At 60.9% G+C, this 7,891-nt stretch overlaps 1 non-coding gene and 2 pseudogenes across 1 annotated transcript; all 3 read right to left on the bottom strand.

Annotated features, from left to right (window-relative positions):
• Window positions 1–454: 454 nt before the first annotated feature.
• LOC145273267 (large subunit ribosomal RNA) lies at window positions 455–3,654 on the bottom strand (annotated as a pseudogene).
• A 616-nt stretch (window positions 3,655–4,270) lies between these two features.
• On the bottom strand, window positions 4,271–4,428 carry LOC145273212 (5.8S ribosomal RNA). Its single transcript, XR_013866240.1, has one exon. It is a non-coding gene; the product is annotated as a 5.8S ribosomal RNA (ribosomal RNA).
• A 398-nt stretch (window positions 4,429–4,826) lies between these two features.
• On the bottom strand, window positions 4,827–7,199 carry LOC145273498 (small subunit ribosomal RNA; annotated as a pseudogene).
• Window positions 7,200–7,891: the final 692 nt, after the last annotated feature.

The raw sequence follows: 7,891 nt of genomic DNA, 5'->3' as shown, positions 1-7,891 counted from the left end.
GGCAGCCTCACCCCTTTTCGAGGAGGACGGAGACGTTGCGACGAACGGATTGGAGCCGCCCGCCGCCACCCCGACCCCGGAGCGAAGCACCCCGCAGAAAAGCCGCTTGAACCGCCGCCGCCAGAAAGACGACCCCCGCCGACGGTCCCCCGCCGTTTTTGGTCGACGCCACACTCCTGCCGCCCGACGGCGGACTCCCACCCGTATCGCTCTCCGACCCGCAACACACGCTCGCTTGACCGCGACCGCTTGACCGGAACACGCCGCCGCACAACGGACCGCCGCGGCCCCTATGCCTTCGGCCGCAAAGCGCGAACGGAGCGAACGCTACAGCCCCGTACCGGTTCCTCGCTTCGCGCGGGCACGGCCCGACCGACCCGGTCCTCGGAGCCAATCCTTCTTCCGAAGGTACGGATCCATTTTGCCGACTTCCCTTACCTACATTGATGCCATCGACGAGAGGCTGTACACCTTGGAGACCTGCTGCGGATGGTGGGTACGGCACCGACTCGAGAGCTGCGAAAACCGGACCCGGATTTTCCAGGGCCGCCGAAAGCGCACCGGACGCCGCCCGAGCCGCGGCGCTCTACAGGTACCTTTTCCGTATCTCCGGACGAGCCGATTCCACGGACATGGTCCTTTACGAAGAAGAGAGAACTCTTCCCGGGGCTCCCGGCGACGTCTCCGGGCTCGCTTGCGTCACCGCGGTTTCGCCCGGGAAGCGACGGGCGCCGCCGACATCGCTGCCGACAGCGTCGCCACCCCCGGGCCCTCTCCGAGTCCGGGTTCGGGAATATTAACCCGATTCCCTTTCGACGGGAGGCCGGCCGCTTTTTTTTTGTTTGGGCTTTTGATTCGATTCGATTCGATTCGCTTTCCTTTCACCTTTCATAACGGATCCGGCGCCTTTCGGGAAGACTTTCGCCCGCGTCTTAGGACCGACTGACCCGTGCTCGACCGCCGTTGGCACGGAACCCTTCTCCACTTCGGTCTTCGAAGGTCTCGTTCGAATATTTGCTACTACCACCGAGATCTGCACCCGCGGTCGGCTCCACCCGGGCTCGCGCCCTAGGCTTCCGTGCTCGCCGCGGCGCCCTCCTACTCGTCGCGGCATCGTTTCGGCGCGAAAGTTCATCGCTCCTCGCCGCGACGGTCCGGCATCGGTCCGTCGCTCCAGCGCCATCCATTTTCGGGGCCGGTCGATTCGGCAGGTGAGTTGTTACACACTCCTTAGCGGATTCCGACTTCCGTGGCCACCGTCCTGCTGTCTATATCGACCGACACCCTTTCGGGGATCTCATGGGCGTCGCGTTAGGCACCTTAGCCGGACGTTTGGTTCATCCCACAGCGCCAGTTCTGCTTACCAAAAGTGGCCCACTTGGCACTCGCATTCGAGGTGACCAACCGCCCAGCGAAGCGTGCTGGCGGCGGCGGCCGGATGGGTCGGCTCCGTCGTTCGGGAGAGTCGGCCCGTTCCACCCGTTCCGAGTTCGAGAGTAGGTCGAGGCCGTGAACGGCCCCGGGGCCTCCAATCGTTCGCTTTACCGGATGGAATTGCGACGATCGAGCGCCAGCTATCCTGAGGGAAACTTCGGAGGGAACCAGCTACTAGACGGCTCGATTGGTCTTTCGCCCCTACACCCGGTTCCGACGATCGATTTGCACGTCAGAGGCGCTTCGGACTTCCACCAGAGTTTCCTCTGGCTTCATCCCGACCGGGCGTGGATCGCCATCTTTCGGGTCCCTGGTCGCTCGCTACGCCAGAGTCGGCCGAGTCGTACTCGGAAAAAGGGGAAACCGACCCGGGGGTGATGCGCCCGCGCGCAGCGCCTAAACTCGACGACAAAATAGGACTAGTTCAAGCCGCGGGATCTCACCGATGGGCGGAAGGAGGATATGGAAGCTGGCGCCCGGCAATTCCCCTTTTTGGATGATGCGCCGGTCCCCTCTCGGGGAGGAGGGAAAAACAACCGCACGTCAGCCACGAGCCTTCCCTCTCCTATCTCTCTCGGGAAGAGAGAAAAAAGGAAAAGTTGCGGGCACCGCAGCAGCGACGGCGGAAGGCCGAAAACGCCGCGCCGGCGGGATCGGGCACGGCTCGGAGGCGGGTGAGGCGAGGAGAAGACGACGGCACGAGACCGACGACACCCCCCGACGACCCCCGGACGACTTTGCCACGACACCTCTCCCGATCGACGCCCTCCTACACGCTCTCTCGCTTTCGCTTCGCCTTCGGGGTTAGTCAGAGGTGGCCCCTACGACTCGCGAACGGCCAGGACTCCTCGGTCCGTGTTTCAAGACGGGTCGGGTGGGTTGCCGATGCACGTCGCTGACCCGGGGTGGCGGGCGGCTCGAGTAAAAAAGCGTCGCCGAGCGACCTCTCCGGAAACGGAAACGGGCGCGGGCGGGGTTGCCCCCGACAAGAACCCGAAACGTCGGCGAGGTGCGTGACGGCGAGGCCGCGCCAGTCCTATCCCGCCTCTCATCGCGCACGCGCCCGAGACGGTGGGGCGCCTAAGGAGCGACACACAGAGTGCGTCGCCCGCACGCGACTTCCGGCGGGATCAAAACGGACCGGCTCGCCACGTGTAACGGATCGTGTCAGATTTCCTCCGTTCCCGGCAGAAAGGGGCAGTTACGTTCGCGGGCCCGACGGCCGGTGGCCCCCGACTTCACAAGGTGGGAAGACGGGGGTTTTCAGGGTGATGAAACGCCTGCCGCCTACGGAAAAAAACCCGCGTGTTCGACCTGCACGCCGGGAACGGGTCGCGACGACGGACCGGAGGGGAAGTGCGTCCGGTGCCGGCCGCGCGGAGGTCGCGCCGAAGCGCCCGCGCCATGATTACGCCGAGCGATGATGAAGGGGACGGGTGCAGCGGAGTCGCGCGCGGATGGGAGCAGGAGGAAAGAAGAAGCGGCGGCGACGGATGCGGCGGGTTAGGGCCCGGCGGCAGCAGCGATCGAGAGGACGAGTCCCCTCCGTCGCAGCCAACCGACGCAGCCACCTACCGACGCCGCGGTCGTCACCACGTTTCCCTTCCCGCTATCCACGCGGCCCGTCTCCTTCGTCGGCGACGCGGGCACAAAAGCTGGAACCGCGGGGAACGAGTCCCCCGCGGACACGACGAACGACGACCTGTGCCGCGACGGCCTCTCTTTCAAGAACACACATCGAGTTTGGGCTCGAGCCTAGGCAGCACCGGACTGAGTCCCCCCGCGATCGCGGTGAGCGGTCCCACCCGTTTACCCCTGGGCGGTTTCACGTTCTCTTGAACTCTCTCTCCAAAGTTCTTTTCAACTTTCCCTCACGGTACTTGTCGACTATCGGACTCGTCCCGGTATTTAGCCTTGGATGGAGCTTACCACCCGATTTGGGCTGCGTTCCCAAGCAACCCGACTCTCGGATCGAAGGCCGTCGCTCGCCGTCCGCACCGAATGGGCCTGGCACCCGCCGCGGGCGGCCCCGATCGAGGGAACTCCGAACTATGCGAGACGAAAACGAACGGCTGCCTTCGACCCATGCGCCACACGTCCCGAAGCCTTTAACTTGCGACGGGATTCGGCGTTGGGCTTCTCCCGGTTCACTCGCCGTTACTAAGGGAATCCCGGTTGGTTTCTTTTCCTCCGCTTAGCGATATGCTTAAGTTCAGCGGGTCGTCTCGTCCGAGCCGAGGGCGGCGGTTTTTAGTAGAGTGTGGTGTTTGGAGGAGAGGAATCTCGATCGGTACCCTCCGTGTGACGACGGCTGGCCGATATAGCGCCCGTCCGACCGAAAATGAAGAAGCCAACAATTAAAAAAAAGCGTGGGTCCTCCCCATCCGACGTTGCGTTGCCTACGACGCGGCCACCTTTTTACGGTGCGACGGCCGTGCTCGTCGCGCTGCTCGAGGCGTCGCTGAGAGACACCTTCATGAGGCAGAGAGCGAGACGAGCAGGCGGCGCTTACGTCGGCAGTCGGTTAGGTCGGTACTTTTTTTTTGGTCTCCCTTCGGCTGCTTTCGGACAGACTCCTCCTGCTCCTCCTCCACAGTGTTTCTTCACGCGGTCGAAAAGGGAAAAGACTCCGCGGTCTGCCAGCGGGAGACGAAGGAGGAGGCCGGAGAGGGTTTTAAAAAAAAAAAAGACATTGAAAGGAGTCAATTCTTTTTTTATTTTTCTTCCCCCTCGTCACTCGCTCCTGCGACGTCCCGGTTACCACCGTGCCGAGGACCGGGCGGGCACGGGGACGGCAAGATGTCGTTTCGTTAACGGAGAAAGACATGTAACGTTCCGCCTCTCGACCGGACGTGGCCCCGAGACAAGGGATCTCGGGGCCGCAATGTGCGTTCGAGGTGTCGATGTTCACTGAGTCCTGCAATTCGCATCAGTTATCGCGGCTGGCCGCGCTCTTCATCGACGGACGAGCCGAGTGATCCCCCGTCCAGGGTTCAGCACTTGGTTTTTTTATATTAGTTTTTGTTTATATAGATTTAGTAGTGTGCGAGGAGGTCTGTGCGAGGAGGCGTGACGGCATTGCAATGTCGCGAGTAGTTTGTTTTTTTAGCTAGCGGCGGTGGCACAGCGGCTGCAAAAAAACAAAAAAAACGATAAAGCGGCGACAAGGCAAAGAAGAAGCGGCCATCACTTGCGGTGGGCGAAAAAACAAACAGGTGGTAAGACGCGGAAGCAAGCAAGAAGAGCTGGGGCTTTAAAAACCTCCGCGTCACCACAAATCTATCTCTCGCTCCGCCTTTTATAGGTTTGTTTGCGCGCATTCGAGGCGTTGACGCCGACAGACAGAGGAGGTAGGCCGGAAAACAACAAACCAGTCTCGAACGGGAAAACGGTAATGATCCTTCCGCAGGTTCACCTACGGAAACCTTGTTACGACTTTTACTTCCTCTAAACGATCGGGTTCGGTCGTCTTCTCCAGGCATCGAACGCCGAGGCGTAGATGCACGAGTGTCGTGACGGACACGTCGCGCACTGCCCGGCGGCGTCGTCGGCCAGATCCGAGGACCTCACCGGACCGTTCGATCGGTAGTAGCGACGGGCGGTGTGTACAAAGGGCAGGGACGTGATCGACGCGGGCTGTTGACCCGCGCCTACCGGGAATTCCTCGTTCACGGGGTTGGTTACAGGCCCCGATCCCTATCACGGGAGGTGGTTCAGAGGTTTCCCAACCCTCTCGGGCCGGGGCGAAGTCCCCGCTGATACCTCCAGTGTAGCGCGCGTGCGGCCCCGGACATCTAAGGGCATCACAGACCTGTTATCGCTCCGCCTCGTGTGGCTTTCTGCCACCCGTCCCTCTAAGAAGTGCGTGAGAAAACCGACCCGGACCCGAGCGCCACGGAGGACGCCGAGCCCGCCGTAAAAATCACTGACATCGGCGCACTAGTTAGCAGGCCGGAGTCTCGTTCGTTATCGGAATCAACCAGACGGATCGCTCCACCAACTAAGAACGGCCATGCACCACCACCCACCGAATCGAGAAAGAGCTATCGATCTGTCAATCCTACCGGTGTCCGGACCGGGTGAGTTTTCCCGTGTTGAGTCAAATTAAGCCGCAGGCTCCACTCCTGGTGGTGCCCTTCCGTCAATTCCTTTAAGTTTCAGCTTTGCAACCATACTCCCCCCGGAACCGAACTCTGGTTTCCCGCAGGCTACCCGCCGGGTCATGGAAGCGAACGCCGGCGGATCGCCGGTCGGCATCGTTTACGGTCGGAACTACGACGGTATCTGATCGTCTTCGAACCTCCGACTTTCGCTCTTGATCGAGGAAAACGTGCTTGCCACACGCCATCGCTGCAGTTCGTCTTGCGACGATCCAAGAATTTCACCTCTAACGTCGCAATACGAGTGGCCCCGACCGCTCCCTTCGATCATTGCCTCGCCGTAGACGGAGACCGACAGACGTAGACGAGGCCCTCTTCCATCATTCCATGCTTATCGTATGCAAGCTTGAACAGCCCGCTCTGAGCACTCTAATTTTTTCAAAGTGAACGTACCGGCCGCCGCGGACACTCGGTTAAGAGCACCCTTGGAGGAGAAACCGCCGACCGCAACACGCGCGCAGACAAGACACGAAGCAGGGACTCGGAGCGGACCGGGGGGTTCAAAAAAAAAGAGGAACGCGCGGAAAGGGAGAGGGAGAGAAGCGCGGGGGTCAGAGTGCGGGGATGCGAATGAACGCACCCAAACACACACACGTAGCACCCCCCCGTTAGACTACTCCCGGAACCGAACCGACGACCACTTGTTTTTTTTTTCCCGGATCCCGATCACGACCTCCTCGTCCACCTCGCCGGCAGGACCGCGTGGCGGGTATGCTAGCGGTTGACACCGGCGGAAAGGGCCGGGAATGCGAACGGACGACCAAAGTCAACGACGGACGATGGCGCCGCCGCCCCGGGGCCGCTTGCGCGACCACGAACCCGAGTTCGGACTACGAGCTTTTTAACCGCAACAACTTTAATATACGCTACCGGAGCTGGAATTACCGCGGCTGCTGGCACCAGACTTGCCCTCCGGTTGGTCCTCGTTAACGGATTTGAAGTGTACTCATTCCGATCGCGGGGCCTCGACAGAGTCCCGCGTCGTTATTTTTCGTCACTACCTCCCCGTGCCGGGAGTGGGTAATTTGCGCGCCTGCTGCCTTCCTTGGATGTGGTAGCCGTTTCGCATGCTCCCTCTCCGGAATCGAACCCCGATTCCCCGTTACCCGTAGTAACCACGGTAGGCACTTAACCGACCGTCGACAGTTGATAGGGCGGACCCTCGAGAGACCCGTCGCCGGGCGTGAAAGCTCGTGCGATCGACCAGTGAGTTATCCAGAGTCACCAAAGCGGAGCGCGCCGCCCTATGAGCCCCGCCACCGAACGGACCCGCGAGCGGGAACGCCGACGACGGGAGGACGGAATGACGCGCATCGGTCTCAGTCTAATATGTAGCGCCGCGACCCGGAACGGCCGACGCGGGGTGCCAGCGCGCGAGGCGTGGCGACGACGGCGCGCCGACCGATCGCGGCCTGTGTCACATGTATTAGCTCTAGAATTGCCACAGTTATCCATCGCCTCCGAGGAGGAATACGGTCCCGAGGATTAGGTCCGGTTCCTGAGCCATTCGCGGTTTTCGCCCGTTCTAATGCGTGGCGTGAACTTACACTTGCATGGCTTAAGCTTTGAGACAAGCATATGACTACTGGCAGGATCAACCAGGTATCGTTGGAATTTGGGACTTTGTTTCGACAGAACGACAGACCGACCGACCGACCGACCGACATAAGACAGACAACTACAACGACGGGCACGTGTTTATTTATTTTTCGAGGGGGTTCGCCGTCAGAAGAAGCGCGCTGCCCGCGCTGATGGCCTCTTTTTTGTTTCTCCCCTGACTTGGACCGAGACCGAGACTCAAAGAACGAAAGCGACCAACGTCGACAACAACAACGACAACGGCACCCTTGACAGCGATACATACGACAAACGACAAGCAGCACGACGGCAGTGCACACGGACATCGAGGGTCAAGGTGCAGACTGAACTCGCCGAGGTCGTCGTCATCGTGGTCGCCATCGATTCCGTCTCGTCGTCGTCGTCGTCAACGTCCACGTCACAGCCGGCCGAGAAGAGAGAACAGACGACAGCGTCGACAACAACAACATCGACAACGGCACCCTTGACAGCGATACATACGACAAACGACAAACAGCACGACGGCAGTGCACACGGACATCGGAGGTCAAGGTGCAGACTGGAATCGTCGAGGTCGTCGTCATCGTGGTCGCCATCGATGCCGTCTCGTCGTCGTCGTCGTCGTCTTCGTCGTCGTCGTCGTCATCAACGTACCAACCGACCGAGACGAGAGAGCAAGCAACAACGTCGACAACAACAACGACAACGGCACCCTTGAC

This window comes from Euprymna scolopes, unplaced genomic scaffold (assembly GCF_053919585.1).
Source record: "Euprymna scolopes isolate OS-2025 unplaced genomic scaffold, ASM5391958v1 sca1, whole genome shotgun sequence".
Classification (NCBI taxonomy): Eukaryota; Metazoa; Mollusca; class Cephalopoda; order Sepiida; family Sepiolidae; genus Euprymna; species Euprymna scolopes.
The sequence above is the reverse complement of the archived record's forward strand: the minus strand, read 5'-3'. Positions and strand labels throughout refer to the sequence as shown.